Here is a 20,376-nt window from a genome sequence, read left to right as displayed (position 1 = left end):
TCAATAAATGTGCTGAATCTGTCAGTGAAAGTGATAGATGATGGTGTTTCTTAGACTGAATAGCAATTTTTAAAGAGGGCTTACCTTATGTCTTATCCCTTTCCAAATTGTCCTACATAATTGGGGAATTCAGATTGTTGGGAGAAGCAATGCTGTTGTCCTCTCCAAAGCCCTGACCAGGCCACCAATAAACAACCAGGACTGATAACTCAGTGTTGCGCAAGTCTTGACACTATGGGCTCCTCTCATTGGCTCAGTTTACCTGACTGTCCTACAGGCTATGGATATTTTATAGATGATATTCCCATCAGTGATATTCACAAGGGCCTGCTTCTCCCCTACCTCCTATTCTTCTCCACTTTCTATAAAATATAGTTATACAAAACCATTTTTACCATATTCAAAATGTATCCTCTGCAGTTTCCATCTTCCTTGATACATCCAAAGAACAGTTGGAAACAGAAAGATTCAAATAAGCAATCAATTACCATAAAACTTAGAGTGTCTCTTCTCAAGTATTTGACATTTTGTTGACATTCTATCAGAGTACTTCACTTGATTGGAATGCCATGAAAACAATTACTGGATTACCAACAGGAACTGAAAAAAAAAAAGTTCCTCTAAAACAACACTCTAAAACTGATAAGGCCATGGTGTACTGAAATTAATTCAAGGTTGTTTGGTGGAACTGATGGAAATTACTCAATACCCTATAAAAGCAACAAATATGACCTAAGAAAAGAAAGTATTTTGTAGATTTAAGGGACATTCTTGATTTAGGGCTATCCAGAAAATGCTTAAGATTTCCTTGGATTTACACTGTCAGCAGTTAGTAAACAGATCCAGTAAGGGACCATTATGCATAAATAATATCTGTCACTGGTCACTATGTTTTCTGGTGTGGCACATAAATGCATCATTAAATTATAGGAAACAGAGAACCTAAGGAAAGGATGACTTGCCACTTTAAAAAACCATCTACCTAAGTAATTTCCTGAAACATTCTAGATGGTGAGGAGTAAACAACAGAGGAGAAATGCAGGGAGCCAGGATGCTAATACGAGAATATATACTGCCTAAAACTTTTCCCAAAATGTTGCTCAGAGAGACAGATGATGGCTGTGGAACATGGTGGGTAAGGGTAATTTCCACAATGCTATAATGCATGGGTTAAGGAATATGTGCTTTGAGGGAAATTTATAAACCATTGCCAGTAATGTGAGGCATGTGTTCTCCCACCTTCTCATCTCAGGAAGAAGCATGCAGAACCTAGATGAAGTGGGTGGTTTAGATTCCCAGAAGATAATCCACCTCTTATGGTCCTTCTATTTTATTGGGTAAACATACAAGCATCATTGACTGGACCAGGGGAAAACAGACTATTTGAAGGCAAGGAGGATGTTTGGATTTTGATGCCAGGTTATATGCATTACCTTGGATAACCTATCACCTGGAGACTTGGGCACTCTGGGGAGGTTTTAGCCCCTTCCACTTTGTGAAGGTTACTGCCAATGGTGCTGTGGGAAAATGAGTTCAGATGCAGCCATTCCCCTGGAACAGAGCAGAAGCTAGAGGTCCTGGCCAGTTCCTTGTTCAAGCAACCCAGAATGTACCAGAAATACCTATCTGGATAGAGGCAACAAAATGGGGTAATGGGAGACCAGCTTTGTGAAAAACAGATACTTTGTACATTAGTGGATTTATGTACATTAATAAAGTTGGCAACCATTTAGAGAATATTAATCACATATATTCAGCTTTGTATTTCTTCATTTAATATTTGCAACCCTGTATTTTACAGATGGTATAAGAGATATTTAGAGATATCAAATTACCAAGCTTGGTAAATGATCCTGTCACAATTGGAATACAAAACTAGAATGCTCTACTGCCTCCAAAATCATTGTGCTTTCTGATATAAAATTCTGCTTTTAATATCTATGAAGTTATAGAACTTCAAAGAGCTGATACATCTCAGCCTCTAGACTAAAAGCAAGTGTTGTGTCTCCTCTTATTAGTTTAATATCAAGGAGATGGAACCCTGAAAAGGATCAAGGGCACATCATATAAATGAATCTCTGGGTCATAAGTGTTATTCTAAGTTTGATTTCAATTAAGGTAAAGAAGCAAATCTGATTTAAGTGTATGTAACTATAATGGCTGGAGAATTCCCATATCTTTATAAGGACACATTTCAATTTTATAGGATCAATAGAGAATATAAGTAAACTGCTTAAGCAAAAAACTCACCTTAAGGATCATTATCACCATCATTGAGTTTATGCCCTATTAATAATCATGATTATAACTACAATTGTTGGCTCACATTGTGGTTTTACATATAATATCTCATCTATGGGATAGTTACATTTATCTTTTTTTTAAAAGATACATTAAAATTCAAAACATTTAGATGATTTGCCAGATATACTGAGAGATGGAATTTGAACCAAGTCCTTCTGACCCCTAATGTGTTACCTCATTCTCATAAGTCACAAACACATTTCTAAGATGTTTTGCTCAGAAGTTTTATTTCAAAACTGCCTCCAAATAAGTACTACATTCTTATGAAATTTTACTTATACAGAATTATATAAGGATTATAATTATATGATATAGTATATGATTATATATTATTATGCTATATGTTTATATTTTCATAGTATATATTATAAATCATAATTTTTGCTATTATGGTTCTCAGTCATATTTTATTAAGAATGTATCAGAATTAAATTTGCCTATTACATTCCCAATAAAACCTTCTAACACCATTTTTAAAGTATGAAAAGATGATTTTCAAAATCTAGGGAGGTTACTATTAGCTCCACAAGTGTAGATTGTCAGAAATAGCTTTGAGTATTAGAACATTATTATAGACATATAGGAGAGAATGATGGAACATTAGGATGATATCCTTCTCCATTTTCCTCTGTTGAATGGATTTATAGATCTTAACATCCTTCTAGGTAGCTGGTAACACAAAAGGAGAGATTCTAGTTTAGCATCTTACCCAGAGGCCATGATAACATCTCCAGTGAAATAGTTTCATTTCTGCCTTCCTGTAAATTGCTTATCTCTCAGGCTTGGTAGAGAACCAGAAAACTTTCATGGAATTAGATTTGGCTGAGAAGAAACAGTTCACTTTTGCTAGCATCATAATTGAAATAGCAGTTCGCATTTTTATAACTTTATACGTGTTAATTTATAAGCTATTTATCATGTTTTATTTAAGTCCTTACAAAGAGAAAATTGAATTTAAACCCTGAAAAAAATGATATTTTATCTTATTGAGATGAGAGTATTAAGGAACAGAGAATTTAGGAGATTTGCTTAAGGTTACAAAAACTTCTCCTAGATAAAGTTTGGGTCTCAATTTGTATCTTGTAACTCCACAGTCTTTGTTATTTGCACTATTCCACTCTGTGTCCTTGCTACAACTTACTTTATTTGCATTTGTTTTAAAAATTTCAACATATAGTAAACATTAACATCAATCATTTTGTGATCTATTCTAGGGAAAAAAGTAAAAGTCCATTTACAATGACTGTATTACTTGCCTTAAATATTTTCACAGTATTCCCTTCTTCTGAAGATTCTGTGGGTATGTCTAATGGCATATTTCCACTTTAAAAAATACTAAGAATTAATGTTTCTACTTGCCAGTAATAGAAATTTACTGTTACAGGATCAGTTTGTATAAAATTCTATGTGCACTGAACCTGTAGCTATTAAAAAAATATCTACCTGTCTGTAGATAGCTATATGTCTCTCTCTCTATATATATATAACGTTAAGAGTATGAAACTCCTGTGTTCTCTAAGGGCATTTCCCAAACTTATTTGATGATTGCAAATACCTGGAGTTCAAGAATCCAGAATTTCCCTCGAACCCTACCCTGGAGATTCAGGGATTCAGGGCACCTGGATAAGGTCCCAGAAATGATCTTTCTAACAAGGATTTCCAGTGATTCTTCTCATGATGGTATTTTGGGAAACATTTCTCTATATCAAGTTTGGACTGATCTCTGCCCACAAAAGATCTAAACTTTTAGCAGGAGACACATTGGTATTCCAGTTCAAACTCAGACACTTGCCAGATGAGAAATTTTTGGCAAGATATATGCTGGATAAACAAGTTTCTTTATTTGCCAAATGGGAATAATATCCTCTCAGAAGAATGTGAGAATAAAATGGAACATCTAGTATAATATTTAGTATAATATTTAATAAATTCAACACAGTAGATGCTTAGTAAATTGTTATTTCTGTTCCTTCTTTATAGCCTATTAGAATACTTGGGAAATACTGTGAAAGGAGGACACAAAGAATCTTGACACCTAACTTCAGTAAGGTGCATTTTAGTAAAATGTAAATGTGTGCATGTGTATATTTTTAATTTAATCAAATAAAAGTTAACATGGGAAAAAAATCAAAATCTGTGGAAAAGCTAAAATTATTACACTGCAAACTTTTTACTCTTTAATTTTACTCTTCAGTAACACTAATTTCTTTCTTACTGGATATTTATTAAGTGCTGAATGCTTTACACAATATCTTTTTAACTCAGACAGCAGCCCCATTAAGTGTTCTTTTCCTTATTTGACTCTGGAGATTCCATCACATAGAAGGTCTAAATTAATTGCCAAGTTACTTGTTGGTGACACAGCCAGGATTTGGACCTGGCTTTCTCTGACTTGAAAACAAATGGTTCTAACCTGTAAAATATTCTCTCTCCAGTGTCCCCTTTTCCTTTTCCAAACACTCTTTTCTTTTCCATTACTGACCCCAAATTCACTTTTTTACTTAGGGTTATTTTTAACACAAAGAACCAGAAATTGAAAACATGGTCCCTTTGTCCTTAGGTATATTGCAACACATTCTTAGAGCTCTAAGCAGATCCTACCCAATTGCTGTGGAAGGTCTTAACTGCTCTGATTTAGGACATAATTTTTTCATTACTTTCTCTTAAGAGAGTGGCTAATTTGCCTCTTTGATTATGCCTTCACATTTAGCAACCTTGTGTTATCATTGTCATTTTATCAGCCCAGGAAGTAAGGGCTGAATGAAATACCTTTCTCTAAAGATTAAAATATTAAAAAAAAACATTCCTATCTCGAGACAAAGGATAATTTTAGAGAAGCCCTAGGGTGTTAAGCAAAATTTTAGCCCCAGATCAAGGACATCTTGCTCCCTAAGGTTATTTATTCTGGTTCACTCTTCAAGACCTATGAAGCATTCCCTATAGCCCCTCAAGATGTTCAACCAATGTTGGAGATTGAATCATGACCCTCCATAAAGGTATGCTCAAGGTCTAAACCCTGGTCCCATGGTTATGAGCCCATTTATAAATAGACCTTCAAAGATGCTATTACTAGTTATGTTGTGGGCTCATTTGTGAATGGGATCTTTGAAGATTCTGTTTGGATGAGGTCAAATTGAATCAGTGTGGGCCTTGATCCATGTGGCTGGATCCCTATAAGCAAAGGAAATTGCACGCAGCTGTAAGTAGAAGCCAGAAGCCAGCAGAAGCCAGAAGTTAGTGGAAATCAGAGGGGAAGACACAGGGAGAGAGATATTGCCTTGTGACTGAGGTTCACCAGAAAACTACAGACTTGGGGAAAAAGTGAGCTCTGCCAACACCTTGGTGTTAAACTTCTAGCTGCCAAAACCATGAGAAGATACATATTTAAGCCAGTCCATTGTGTGATTTTGTCATAGCAGCCCTGGAAAACTAAAACATCTAGTTAACATGTGCTAACAATCTTCTTTTGAGCCATGAGACAGAGAATATTTTTGGCTGATTATACCATGAAAAGGGTCTCCAGGTCACATTCTGTCTTTTCTATTGAAGAGCTCTTTAACCTGGAAGCACTAATGATGGGTCCATTCAGTGGGTACCTACTTTATGCCAGACACAGTGGCACTTCCTAGGGAGTCTTATCAAATCCACTTTATATATAAGTAAAACAAGGCACAAAGATATTTAAAAACTTGCCCCTAGCCATGAGGCAGAAAATCATAGGGGAGGCAGGGTACGAAATTATGACTGTCATACTCCAGAATCATCACTCTTTTCATGATAAAGGCTAAATAACCTCTGCACCTCATATTTAAGATAAGGAGTGGTAGGGATGGAACGGAGTTGGGTTACTAGCCTTAAAACTTTCCAACCTCCCTCTCAGCTCATGAAATCATCATAGTCAACTTGATTTATATGGAAAGGACACTGTTGACTTATTTATTTCTGAATATATCCTAGGGCCTTTGAAAAGCAATCAGGTTTTTCCATGCAGAGTATTTCACAGAATTTTGGATACTAAATTTCTTTTGTGGAATGTATATGTTTAATATTTATTAACATGCAGACTACTGTGCAAATACTGTGCCTATGTGTATATTTCCCTTTAAGCTGTGGTATGAATCATTTTTTGTATGCAGTTAGTTCTCTGCTTGCAGCACATTCCTTGCCTTTAGCCTCCAGGTTTCCAAATGAATGTATTACTATATTTATTCCCCTTAATTGGAAATTAGTGTACATGTATCCAGGAGGAGAGAATTCATAACTGGCTTTGGTGAAATTACCAAGAAATGTTATCAAAAGGGTCAATCTACCTGTTGTTTGTTACTCCTTCCTCTTTCTTACATCCTGACACTACCAGAAACCCAATACCTTCATCACGTTTTCAAGCTGCTCAAACCTGAGACTCATTATTATCTTTAAAATGAATTTAACAATATCTGTCTTATGGTTTATTGTGTGGATTATATGAAGTGGGTGTCTGACCATTGTGCTAAGTGCTCTAATGTGTGTTACTTAGCCCAGATAAATAAAAACAATACTATTTATCGATTATCCTTTCTTTATTATAAATTATTAGCCTGATTTTATTTTATTTAAATAAGTTTGATGGTGTACAGGAGAGCTACTGAATCCATGGATGCATATAAAAGAAATGAGATTTCTTGGTCAGACATAAAGGGCTTTATTATTTATGGCAAAGCAGTGGCAGGCTTATCATTAGAGGCAGGTAAGTTCTGGAAGCTCTAATCCCAACAGGGTGAGATAGATGGCCAGTTGGAGCCAGCACATGTAGTGGGGATTGCTAGTAGAAAAGAACCCTGAGTGTAGGGAATTGGCCACATTGACAGCAAGCATTTAGCTAGCCTCTTCTTTGCCCTGTAGGAGAGTGGTTTCAGTGGCTGGACTACATGATACATTATTGCAATGTGTTACTTGACTTTGGTGAAAGAATAGTCAGGGGCTTGGTTTTGGCATGTTCAGTAAGAAATGGAGGAGCCCAAAAAGTCCATGGCAGATTGCCTCCCAACAATTATGTGTCAAGAACTATAATTAAGCCAGTTAAACACAGATAAGTATGATTCCAAATCCCCCACTGTATATCACTGATTTTCCAATTGAGCTTCTGGAAGCAGAAGGGAGATTTCTACATAGGTGTAGATGACCAGGATGCTGTTTTTTTTTTTTAAATCAAAGCCCAGTTGTACTCACAAACTCACCTGCTTGGCAAATAGTTAAGTAGCTCTGGAGTTCCTTAGGAACTGGTATACCCCGTGTTTCTGGGATTCCAGATACTTTCTTAAAGTCACTCCCAGACAAAAGGGGCCTCAGTGCCCCCCTGCATTGGGAGCTGACACAGGCAGACAGTGCATCCTCATAGCAATTTCCTCTTAACCTTGTACTGTTTTATACTGGATGTTTCCCATCCCACTGAAGTTTGGTTTAAGTTGCCTGAAAGGAAAGGAGAATTTTGGCTTATGCTACATGATTCCTTCATCTGCAGAAGAAAGGGCTTGGGTTGTCTTAAAGAGCAGATGAAAAATGAAAGTTTATTACTTTCAGATTCCGTAACTACCATTTCCTCTCTTGTTAATACAAGAGATTCTTAGTTACCCAGTTTCTAGTTTCAAGGAATAAATACCAGAAAAGTAAAGAAAAAAAAGTACTTTGAAATCACATAATGCAAATAGATAACTTCATTCTCTAGTCCTCAATTTGTCTATTACTATAAAGAGACCATTGAGCTAAATGATCTATATGTTCTCCCTGATTTGTGGTTTCTTCAGTGAAGCATCTAAACAGCTTCCCATTCCTCCTAGTTTCCTTTTCTTTTCTTTTTTGTTTCCCAGCTAATCCTAGAAATACTTAGTTTGACTATGTGAGAGCAATACTAATTACAGTAATTTATGTGAACCCTTTAGCAATTATGACTAATCACTATGCAACACAATGATGATTATACATATCATTAAATATGCATCAGATTAATTTGCTTATGAGTTTTATTTGATTACAACATTAAGCTCTTTTCACATGTTCATTCTTCACAGTTTGATTCTTATTGTAAGATGGCCATCCACTCACAATTCTAATCCTATGATGTATAATTTGCATATGGTCATTTCTACCACCAGGCAATGGATTTTCCAGGGCAAATCACTTACCTCCTCTGCACTATATTCTTTATCTTTAAACTAAATATTCCTATAATGCAATTCTTTAAAGGTCTGCCTTGTCATAGTAATTTTGTTTAGATTCCCCATCCCATCTCTATTTTTCCTGCTACATTTTATTCCCAAAAACTGATTAAAGGATAGAATTTTATTTTTTGAGTTTTGAGAAAATCTCAAATATTGAAAATTTCCATGTTTACAAAAAAGAATGTAGAATTTCATACTTATTAGGCAAAAATTTGTAAAATATTTCATGAATTTGGGTTAAACTCTAGATTTGATTAAAACACAATAAAACATAATCAGATCAAACAAATAGGACTCTGTAAGACTGTTTGACTTACAAATGAACAAATTTATTTTCCATGGGCCCTACTGCCTATTGGAGTAGGCACATAAATTGAAGATCCTAAGTAAAATCCACAAAATCCCAAGCACATTACTCTCTAAACATTTCAATACATAATTCCATGTCAAAGTAAACATTTTAAAAATAAATGCAGTATAAGGTATACTTGGTGAAACTAGAATTCTAGAGATGGTTTTGTAGAAGCAGGAGAGTCACTTTGGGGAAAGTGGCCTTTGAATAAAAGGCTTAGAAATAAAAGGCTTTCTAAGCCTTTGAATAAAAGGCTTAGAAAGTCATGTTAGATTTTAATCTGAAGGTCAGAAATCAGTCATTACATCTATGTTATTTTCTGTGTGATTTTCAGTGCATAAGCAGAAAATAGGCAAAGACGAGGTTGCATTTCACAATATAACCAAATTATGTTTACTCAAAAATGACTATACATGAAAGCAATTGAATTTGTATAAAAATCTGTAACTAACAGGCTGCAGTTTTTCTTGGACCTAATTCTTTACCAGTCTCTGCTTTGATTTATTGTTAATCTTATAGTAGTCTTATCTATTTTATTTTTTGTAACATAGTCTATACTTCTACAAAAAGGTTGGAAGAAGCTTTGTTTAAGAGCATAATTAGAGATACGTTATCCTAATGAGTGTGTAAAATCACCCAATTTTCTTCAGCATTCAGTGTAGGAACAACAATAAGTGCTTCAGGAACCTCTCCAGCAAATTTGATACTATTCACAAAAGAGAGATTCTGATTAGACATGGAAATCCCAGGTTATCAAGAACCTGGATTCAAGATAGCAATGCAGTGAACTGATGGAAAACATTTGGATGCACTTTCCCCCTCAACACAAACACAGTATTTTAGTAATGAATCATCTTATCATAATGGTTACTTGTTTTTGATATGTCAAGATATTTTCCAGTTGGTGCATTGGTGGCTCAGTGGAAAAATTCTCACCTGCCATGCCGGAGACCTGGGTTCCATTCCTGGAGCCTGTCCATGTAAAAAAAAATACAAAACTCAAACATACAGCTAGATTAAAAAAAAGATATTTTCTGCTTTTTCTTGTAGTATTTTATATAATAACATGAGTTCTTTCTTAATAATTTTTATAATTGTAATTTATTCAATGTGCTGAAAATGTATGATACAAATTAAATACAGGCTGTTTTAAACACATATAGAACTGCCATCTGGAAAGAAACAGAGATTTAACCAAATACAACATGTTTTATTCATGTCCCTGCAGATCTAGATTCCTTGGTTTCTTGGAATTGCATAAGGGATTTAACAGACTGCTTAATATTGTGTCAAAAGTGAAGAGCGCTCCAGTGGAAAGGTATCACCATATTTCTCAACAAGAACCCCATCACCATCACCACCAAAGGCAGCCAAGTATTCAATTACTTTGTTAAAATTACAAAGAACAACTTGTTCTTTACTTCTGCGGTGTGCAGACACCTGCCAGTGATGATGTGTGTTTGTGTCAACTACAGATATTTATAACACACTACCCACCAAATAAAAGCAGCTATGTTGCTGGCAAGGGTTCTTTTCCTTCATGTTTATAGTTACTTTCTCCTGATGGAAACTTTATAAAGCTATCCATAGTTTTTTTTTTGTATGTAGCATAGGGCTCCATTTAATAAAAATAAAATAATAGCTAATATTTTAGAAGTTACTACACAGCTAGTATATATAGACTCTTACTGTCATCCTCACCACAATTCTGAAGAAGATATTATTATTTTCTTCATTTATAAAAGGTAAAAAGGAGGCATAGAAAAGTCAAGGAAGTTATCCAGGTCCAAGAGCTGATAGATGGTTAGACCAAGATTCAGACATAGAATGGTGGACTCCAGAGCCCCCTGTGTAAAAGCAGTACTATTGCTGCTATTTATGTGCTTAATACATGTCCGGCATTATGTTGAGTGCCTTAATTATATTATTGAACTTATTTTACATCAAATAAGTAGCATAGGTTATATTCCCCTTATTTTATAGACATAAAAACGGGATCTTATATGCATTCAATTGCTGGACTTGAATCATACACATAATGCTTGAAAAAGCTGAGATTTGAATTGTGGTTTTCTTTCCCCAAAGTTCAATTCATTAAATTAACATTTTGTCATCTATATTACTTATATAGTCTTTAAGAAAAAAAACACCACTTTAAAAAACATCATTACCAATTGAATATGAAAATTTCAAATTCATCTGAAAAACTGGGCTTTCTCACCTGAATCTAAATGGACTCCAGCAGAACTTCCCTATAGTGTCTATCAGGGATAATATTTCTCGAACATTATATATTATGCCTAGTCAAGAGCTATTTGAAGTTAAGTAGGTTAATACATAGATTTTTTGCCTTTTAAAGTTATAAATTGAAATGAAGGGTCGTTAAATGTATTCCTTACTTCATTTAGCACGACTACTAAATCATAGGAAAATAGTTATGTTTAACTTTTATAGGTGACTACAATAGTTAAATTCTTCTTTAAATTTATTATTAGTTAGCTGACCACAATACTGTCACTGATAATTTACTCCAAGCCATAGCTTAGAGCCATATTGAATTACTGATCATTGATAATGTTATTCAAATGCTTTTCTGACATGAAGTTTTGACAGTTTATATCTTCATGATCTTATGTTTAAAAGAGGATATGTGGGGCAATTTTGATAATAAGTTTGTTGTATCTTAATGTTGATAGGAAGGTTAGAAATGATTTAGTCCCAATTTGTTGTAGTAATTGAGCTATGAAGAGGTATGGCCATATAATAAATGGCAGAGCTGACACTAGATTTCCTGATTCCCTGCCCAATATTTCTTTACCATGTGAAGACATTCAGGTCTGCACCTCTGCTGAATGCAACTCCTTATTATCACCACATTTTCATTATCAACATCATCAACATTCGCTCTGGTGGTATAGTGTGAGGATGAAATGGGGGTAAGGATAAGGCATAAGGCACTGTGTTTTATCATTTAAAAAATTACCTGTAAAATGTTTTAATTTTTACTAGATGTTTTCAGAGTTAATTCTTTGCTAGAAAACCAGCTTTCACAAAGCTCCAGAATGCAATAGTCTTAAAGTACCTGAAATAAGAAGTAACTGGCCAAATTATAAAAGCAGTTTCTTAGTACTATAATTAAGCACTGTTCAGAAAATCTTAGAAACTTAGAATAAATCTAAAATCTTGTTATCACTCTAGAAACAAATTAAAATGCTGATCGAATAATCATCAGTATTAAAAAGAAAGGAAACGATATTTCAAATGAAAACCATAAAAGAAAAACTGAGGAATTAGTACAGAAAAGTAAATTTTAGAAAAGAGAAATCTTTAGAAATCAGTGACAATTGCTGAGTGTTTATGTCAAAAAAAATCAAAGACCAAAATGGTTAGCCAAATAAACTTTAACTGTTTGGTTCTGTACAAAGAAAGAGAAGATAATTTAGTAGGGATGGAAGGAATGACCCTGGCAGAGGGAGCAGGAATGAATGCTTAACTAACTCTGTGGAGAAAGGACATAAATTGAATCTAGTAAGACCCCCAAATCTAAAACAGCATATTAACTCATATCTAGAATGATGGATTTGTTAATAGGCTATCATTTATTGTCCAGTTACTTGGGTCTAGATATTCATATGCTTTATCTCTGAATTCTTTGCAACAAACTGCCAATGTACTTTTTATTCTTAATGTTGTATATAGAACAGGAATATGATGATCAATATTTAAGTAATGGCAGCAGTGCTAGAATCTGAACCCAAATCTGTCTGCTCCAAGGTGCTGCTTCTCACAACTACTCTGTCATTTTTTAGGTTTCATGCCACCATCATTTTCTCTGTTTACCTTGTCAATTCTTACTTGACATTATCCATAATTCATAGAAATCTTTCCTTTAAAGATAGACTTTGTAAATTGACTCTTTATCTATTGATTGACCCTTAATCTAATTGATTAATGGTGTTGTAGTCTATAGTATACTAATAAGGATAGGAGTTTTATTTCATGAGTTGGTATGTTAATTGAGGAAAATGTGATGAAATATACACATACACACACAACACACTTACCAAATCAATATAATCATTAACCAACCAACCCAAATAAGCAAACGTTAAAATATCTGCAGTCATATGTATAAACACCGGCGGAGTCTGGGAATAAGCGGATGCAGTATACATTGGTGACCACTAAGCCATCTGTCCCCCTTGCAGAGACTTCTGGACTTCACTTGTATTTAGTCCTATGCTAGCTACTCATATTGTTTGGGTTACTCTCTGTCACTTGTCCACGTGTCTTTGTGGGAAGACTAGGGATACAAATTGACTACGTTTGTCTTCTTGCCTTTACACCATCGACAGTGGCATGGTTGAATATAGATAACCCTACAATATCTTCAGGATTCTAGGGTTTTTAGATCATTTGTTTGTTCCTAGGATTTTCCTTACCATGATCAGAGTTATGTTGAAAATATGTTTAAATATTTTCCATTTCTTCATACCATCCTCTTTAAATATCAAAAAAGGCTGATATTTTCTACTAAATATTATTTTGCTCTTATTGGAAAATTCACATGCCACTATAGAAAACTTAAATGGGAGACATAATTTTCCAATTATTTCACTACCCTGTGATACATAGGATTAATGTTTTGATGCATATACTTTTTTCCTATGCAGTCTCTCTTTCACATGTATTATTAAATTTTAATTTCATGTATTGAATACATTTTCTAAGTAATTATATGTATTTTTATTTGAGAGGTCACTTAAAATCCTTTTCCTAAATGTGTAGTATGATGCATGTAATGAATCCCCCTTCTTAGACATTTATTTCCAATTTCTGCTGTTATAAGTGATACAATTATAAGTTAATATAACATAGGGGTCAGAACATACATGGCCTTTGGAGTCAAATAGAGATTTGAGGTAATATTATCTCATACTCAGACTTTGTGAACTTTAGCATGTTCATTTTTATCATGTTTCTTAATATTTAAAACAAAAATCATATTTCAATAATTAGAATCAGCAACATTCTATGGCACACATTAAACTTTTAATGAAGGGTGGTTAAATATTATTTTAAAAAATCTTTTTGCTGGAATGATGACTGAGCAGTTCAGTGGATCTTTAACATGCAAAACAAAAATAAATCTGAATAATTTTATAAAAAGTAAAAGGATTCAGTTAATAATTTAAAAATATCCCAAAAGAAATGCCAAGGCCCAGAGAGTTTCACTAATGAATTCTCTTAAACATTAAAAGAGACCTAGGGGGCAGGCCACAGTGGTTCAGCAGGCAGAATTCTCGCCTGCCATGCCAGAGACACGGGTTCAACTCCCAGTGCCTGCCCATGTGTAAAAAAAGAAACCTAGGGTGGGCAACAGTGGCTCAATGGCAGAGTTCTCACCTGCCATGCTGGGTTCAATTCCTGTTGCCTGCCCATGTAAAAAACAAAAAAACCTAATATCAAATCTTCCACAACATTTACAAAAATTAGGAGTGGATTGGAAACTCCCCACTTCATGCTATGTTACCATTATTGATGGCATATTAAAACCAGATATCAAAATAAAATAAAACTATAGATGGATATTACCTTTTTATATATATATATATATATACATGAGCAGGCTCCAGGAATTGAACCTGGGTCTTTGGCACAGCAGGGGAGAATTCTGCCACCGAGCCACTGGTGCCCCACCTGATGTTACCTTTTACTATAGATGCAAAGATCCCTAATACAACAGTAGGAAGTGGAATCCAGTCACATGTAAAAATGATTATACACCATGACCAAGTAGTATTTATCCCAAGATAGGAAGGCTGGCTTACATCATGCTAATAGAACAAAGATTCAAACAAACTATATTATCATCTCAGTAGACACAGAAAAAGCTACTTGACAAAAATCCAACGTTTAAATTCAACATTTAAATGATAAGTGTGCTCAACAAAGTGGAAGTGGAAGGGAACTTCCTCGGCATAATAAAGGGCATCTATGAAAAATTCATCTGTCATCATACTTATTGATGATGGACTGACTCCTTTCCTGCTAAGATCAGGAGTAAGGCAAGTATGTCTGCTTTTACAACTTTTATTTAAAATTGTACTAGATATTATAGCTAGGGTAATTAGGCAAGAAAAATGTATAAAGGTATGCAGATTGGAAGGGAAGAGTAAAACAATCTCTGTTTGGAGATGATATGATCATTCATACTAAAAACCCTAGTGGAATCTTAAGGAATCCTCTTAAGAACTATTAGAACTAATAAAATAGTTCAGCAAGTTTTTAGGATACAATCCAAAGTGAAAATTATAGAAACATTTCATTTACAATAGCATTAAAAATAATAAAATACTGAAGAAGTCCAAGACTTGTGCACTGAAAACAAACAATAAAAAACAAAAACAAAAAACATTGTTGAAAGAAATTAAAGATCTGATCAGAAAGACTTCCTCTATTTATTGATCAAAAGAGTTAATATTGTTAATATGCTGGCTCTGTTTCCTAAGGTTGCCATAGTGAAGTACCACAAACCAGGTGGCTTAAATAATATACAGCACATCATCTCACAGTTCCAGACACTAGAAGTCTGAAATCAAGGTCTAGGCAGTACTGTTTCTTTCAAAGTCCACAGGGAAGAATCTATCTGTGTCTTTTCTAGCTCCTAGTGGTTTGCCAGCAATCCATGCTATTCTTCCCTCTTTTGTTCTCCTTCCAACTATGCCAAAAATTTCCTCTTCTTAAAAGGACACTGGTCATATTGGGTTAAAAACCCACCCTACTCCAGAAGGACTTCATTTGAATTTACCTAATTCCATCTAAACTGGCTCCATTCACATTTTAAGTTACTGGGTAGTAGGATTTCCATAAATCTTTGTGGGTGACACAATTCACTGTAACAAATGGTACTATTGTCCAAATTGAACAACAGATTCAGCACAATCTCTATCAAAATGCCAGATGCTTTTTTGCAGAAATTTGTAAGATGATTTCAAAGTTTATATGGAAATACAAGAGACTCCAAATAGCCATAACAGCCCTTAAAAATGAAGAAAAATGTTGAACTCATACTTCCAGATTTCAAAACTCACTGAAAGCTACAATAATCAACGCAGTGTGGCACTATTATAAACTTAGACATATAGGTAGATAGATGTTCTAGTTTGCTAGCTGCTGGAATGCAATATGCCAGAAATGGAATGGCTTTTAAAAAGGGGAATTTAATGAGTTGCTAGTTTACAGTTCTAAGGCCGAGAAAATGTCCCAATTAAAACAAGTCTAAAGAAATGTCCAATCAAAGGCATCTAGGGAAAGATACCTTGGTTCAAGAAGGCCGATGAAGTTCAGGGTTTCTCTCTCAAGTAAGAAGGCACATGGCAAACACAGTCAGGGCTTCTCTCTCAGCTGGAAGGGCACATGGCGAACACAGCATCATCTGCTAGCTGTCTCTCCTGGCTTCCTATTTCATGAAGCTCCCAGAGATATCTTCCTTCTTCATCTCCAAAGGTTGCTGGCTGGTGGACTCTCTGCTTTGTAGTGTTGCTCTCTCTGAATCTCTCTGAATTTCTCATTCTCCAAAATGTTTCCTCTTTTATAGGACTTCAGAAACTAATCAAGACCCACTCAAATGGGTGGAGACATGTCATCCCCTAATCCAGTTTAACAACCATTCTTAACTAAATCACATCAACCAGGGAGATGATCTCATTACAATTTCAAACATACAGTATTGAATAGAGATTATTCTACCTTTATGAACTGGGATTTATATTTAAACATGGCTTTTCTTAGGGGGCATGCTTCCTTTCAAACCAGCACAATAGATAGATGGAATAGAATTGAGAGTCCAAAAATAAACCCTTGTGAATCTGGTTAATTGATATTTGTCAGGGGTACCACGACTATTCAAGGAGGGGAGGGAGTAAAATAATCTTTTTAAAACATGGTGCTAGAGCAACTGGATATCCACACACAAAAATAACAAACTTGACTTCTACCTAATAACATGAACAAAAATTAACTAAATTAGTCATAAACAGAAATATAAGAGATAAAGCTCTTTGAAGAATGCATAGGCCTATCACTTCATGACTTTTGATTTGGAAATATTACATATAAAACCCAAATCATAAGCAATATGAGAAAAAATGTTGAATTAGATTACATAAAAAATTAAAAACTTTGTGCTGTATATGATGCAATTAAGAGACTGAAAAAAAGCCTCACTAAATAAGATAAAATATCATATATGTTAAGGAACTTGTGTCCAGAATATTTAAAGACACTTAAAACTTAATAATCTAATTAAGTAATGGACAAAGGATTTGAAGAAATATTTTTTAAACAGGCACATGAATGCCTAATAAGCACATAAAAAGATGTGGACTAATTGGAACCTCATGCATCATTGATGGGCATGTAAAATGGTACATCCACTTCGGAAAACAGTTCAACAGTTGCTCGCTAAATGAAACATTCACTTATCATGAGACCCAGCAAATCCCCACCTGGATAAATGCCTCAAAGAAATGAAAATACATATCCATGCAAAAATATGTACATAAATATTTATTGTAGGATTATTCACTATCACTAAAAAGTGAAAACCACTCAAGTGTCCATCACTGGGTTATTTGGTACTTTAAGTTGGTGTAGAGATACATGGAAAGTTATCAAGTAATAAAAAGAAATATAAAATGGATGAACCTCAAAAAAATTATTCTAAGTGAAAAAGACCATACATTGTATGATTCTATTTATATGAAATTTCTATTTAACTAAATTTGTAGAGATAGATTAAAGATAAGTAGTTTCTTAGGGTTTGGAGTTTAAAGGGGAAAATAGGGATTAATTGGTAATGGGTGAGGGGTTTCTCTTGGGGTGGCTAAAATGTTCTAAAATTAGATTTTGCTGATGATTGCAGAACCCTCTACATATACTAGAAAAAGTAGAAATGGACACCGCAATTGGTTAAATTATATAGTATGTGAATTATGTTTCGTTAAAGTACTTTTATAAAATACATTTGTGCACATATAACTTTGCATGTCTTCATGATAATAGCCTTAGGATAAATTCCTGGAAATAGAATTACTGGATCAAAGAAGCATATTTTTTAGAACTTTTAATGCAAATGGACAAATTCTCCTCTTTGAAATTATATCAGCTTATACCTTTGCTAGAACGAATTGCACTCGGACAGTATCCTTTTTAGAAAACTATCTTTTGATGAGGGTATTATCATTTTTTATATTGTGCAGATATTGTTCAATTTTATAGATTCTAAATCTGACTTCTATTCAGTTTTTAGGTTTTTGAATTTATACTTAACATACAAATCCAACTACAAGAACAGATAAATATTAAATTATGTATTCCTCTAGTTCTTTTACTTTTCTAACTTTTGATCTTGAATTCATTTGAAATTTATCTGTGGGTAGACACAAATTTATCTCTGGATAGATAGAGCTCTAACGTAAATTATTCTAACATGACTTATTACATAAATCATGCTTTTAATTTTTTATTTGAAGTGCCATTTCATCATAAATTTATGTCATTTGCCATATTGAATTGGTGTAGGCATTCTGTTCTCTCTTTTGGTTTTAATCACATACTTAACAAAGTAATATGTCATTTATTGTATTTTTATGACATTTTAACTCGATGCTAGGTTCCACATCATTTAAAAAATGTTTAGGGAAATTTTTCCCTTTCATTTTTCCAGGTACATTTTTTTCTTTATTCATTATTCCCCCACAATTTGACTGTTTTGTGATGTAATAATAAAAGTATAGAAATTTATAACATTTGATCTTCACATTCATAACTGTCATTTGTTACAAAATGATTTTCTTTTTTAATACATTTTTTGGTTGATTCTCTTATGTTTCCATTAGACAATCATGTCATGTACAAATTGGGATGAACATCATTCTGTCTTTTACAATATTCCTTTCTTTTAACTTTTTAATTAAATCTGCTCAAGTTAATAGGGAAATGTTAATAGTGGTTATGTAGGCATTCTTATCTTTCTGAATTTAATAGGAATATTTCCATTTTGGCATTTGTTTTAATTAATTTTATAGAAAACTAGTGCCCAAAACTGCTCCAAAATGAAAGGATATAGTCATCAAGTAAGGAACAATGAGTTTTAGAGCCACTTAATTCTCTGTCCTTTTTGTGACATGTGAAAACACATTTGGATGGCAAACAATATGAAAAGGATTGCTATTTGCCAAAATTTGTTAAAGCTGTCATTTTCATATCTATTGTAACAGAAATTTTTGATGACTAAATATATTAAAATTGAAGAACGGTTTGGAAAGTGGTGTCATGAAAATTTTATTTCTCATATTAAGAAATAAGTTTGACTTCTAATAACTATGACTCTTTTTTTTAAACAATGGATGTGAAGTTTTATTGAAGGCTTTTTGGGCTCTACTGAAAGTATCAGTTATACTTTAATTGAACTTTTGAGGACAAGGTATTATATTATAGATTTCCTAATTTTAAAATATCTCTTATCTTTAGGGAATAAACCCTATTTTTTCATAGTCTTATTATTTTTTAAGTGTAGAATTTGATACTTTATTTAGGATATTTTCCTGTGTGTTCACAAGTGAGATTGATAGCACAGCAGGTTTTGTTTTTGCTGTGATTTTCTGTTGTAAAATTTTGTTAACATGGGTTATGTTAGTGTTGTGATTTGTGATTCAGTTTTATTTTTAACAGACAGTTCTGAATGTTTGAAAGCCTCATAGGATCCAATGAATAATATGTGATCCATAGAAAGTTTATGTATACTCAATTGTAAATTGTTAACTCATCTATACATCTAGGTTCAGTTATGAATTGTCAGTGTCCGGCATTGTCAGACTTTTTAAAAGCATTCAGAAGAATGTGTAAATTAATTTTGTTTCTTAGGTTGCTAGCTTTAGCAATACAGGAGGATGGTGGGGCTGTGAGACACATGAGACATGGGGCAGGGTTAGATTCCAGGATTGCAGAAAAGGTTGAAATGATTTACTTGAAATGAGAGGTCTTGGGTCTCAATGGCTGGAGTTGCTTTGCAGTCAGTCTCATTTATTCAGTAGAATTGGAATTAATGAATGGCAGCTCTTTTTATTCATGCCTTCACTCTGTAACACAACTCAAATTCTAGGAAGAAAATAAGTATTTGCCATAGCATGGATTAATGTTTCTCCCTTTGGTGCAGCAGGCAGTACCCCTTGTTATCAACACCTGTATCATACATTTTCAATTGCTAAGGGGGAATTCCCAAAATTGAAATTTGATTGCTATTGCTAAAAGAAGATGGACTAGATACCAGGTAGTAAAAATTCTGAGAATATCTAATAAAATATGTATCTATGCTAACTTCTTTAGGATACGATTTTCTTCCCATTACCAAATTTCAAATTTATAGTGTATATATATATATATATAAACAAATATATATATATTACTTCTTATGACTGTTTGCAAAATTTAGTTAATTTTATTGGAGATACGACCAAC

At 33.8% G+C, this 20,376-nt stretch overlaps 1 long non-coding RNA gene across 1 annotated transcript in view; it reads left to right on the top strand.

Moving 5' to 3' along the window:
• Nucleotides 1-10,454, top strand: part of LOC143679186 (uncharacterized) — a 48,737-nt gene extending 38,283 nt beyond the window's left edge. The window contains exons 3-4 of the long non-coding RNA XR_013173578.1: nucleotides 4,285-4,348; nucleotides 10,082-10,454. This is a non-coding gene — a long non-coding RNA (uncharacterized LOC143679186). The remainder of the gene's footprint in view (nucleotides 1-4,284; nucleotides 4,349-10,081) is intronic.
• The last annotated feature ends 9,922 nt before the right edge of the window (nucleotides 10,455-20,376 follow it).

The sequence above is a fragment of the Tamandua tetradactyla genome, chromosome 4 (genome assembly GCF_023851605.1).
Source record: "Tamandua tetradactyla isolate mTamTet1 chromosome 4, mTamTet1.pri, whole genome shotgun sequence".
In the NCBI taxonomy this organism is placed as follows: domain Eukaryota; kingdom Metazoa; phylum Chordata; class Mammalia; order Pilosa; family Myrmecophagidae; genus Tamandua; species Tamandua tetradactyla.
This window is presented reverse-complemented; position numbering and strand designations above follow the sequence as displayed.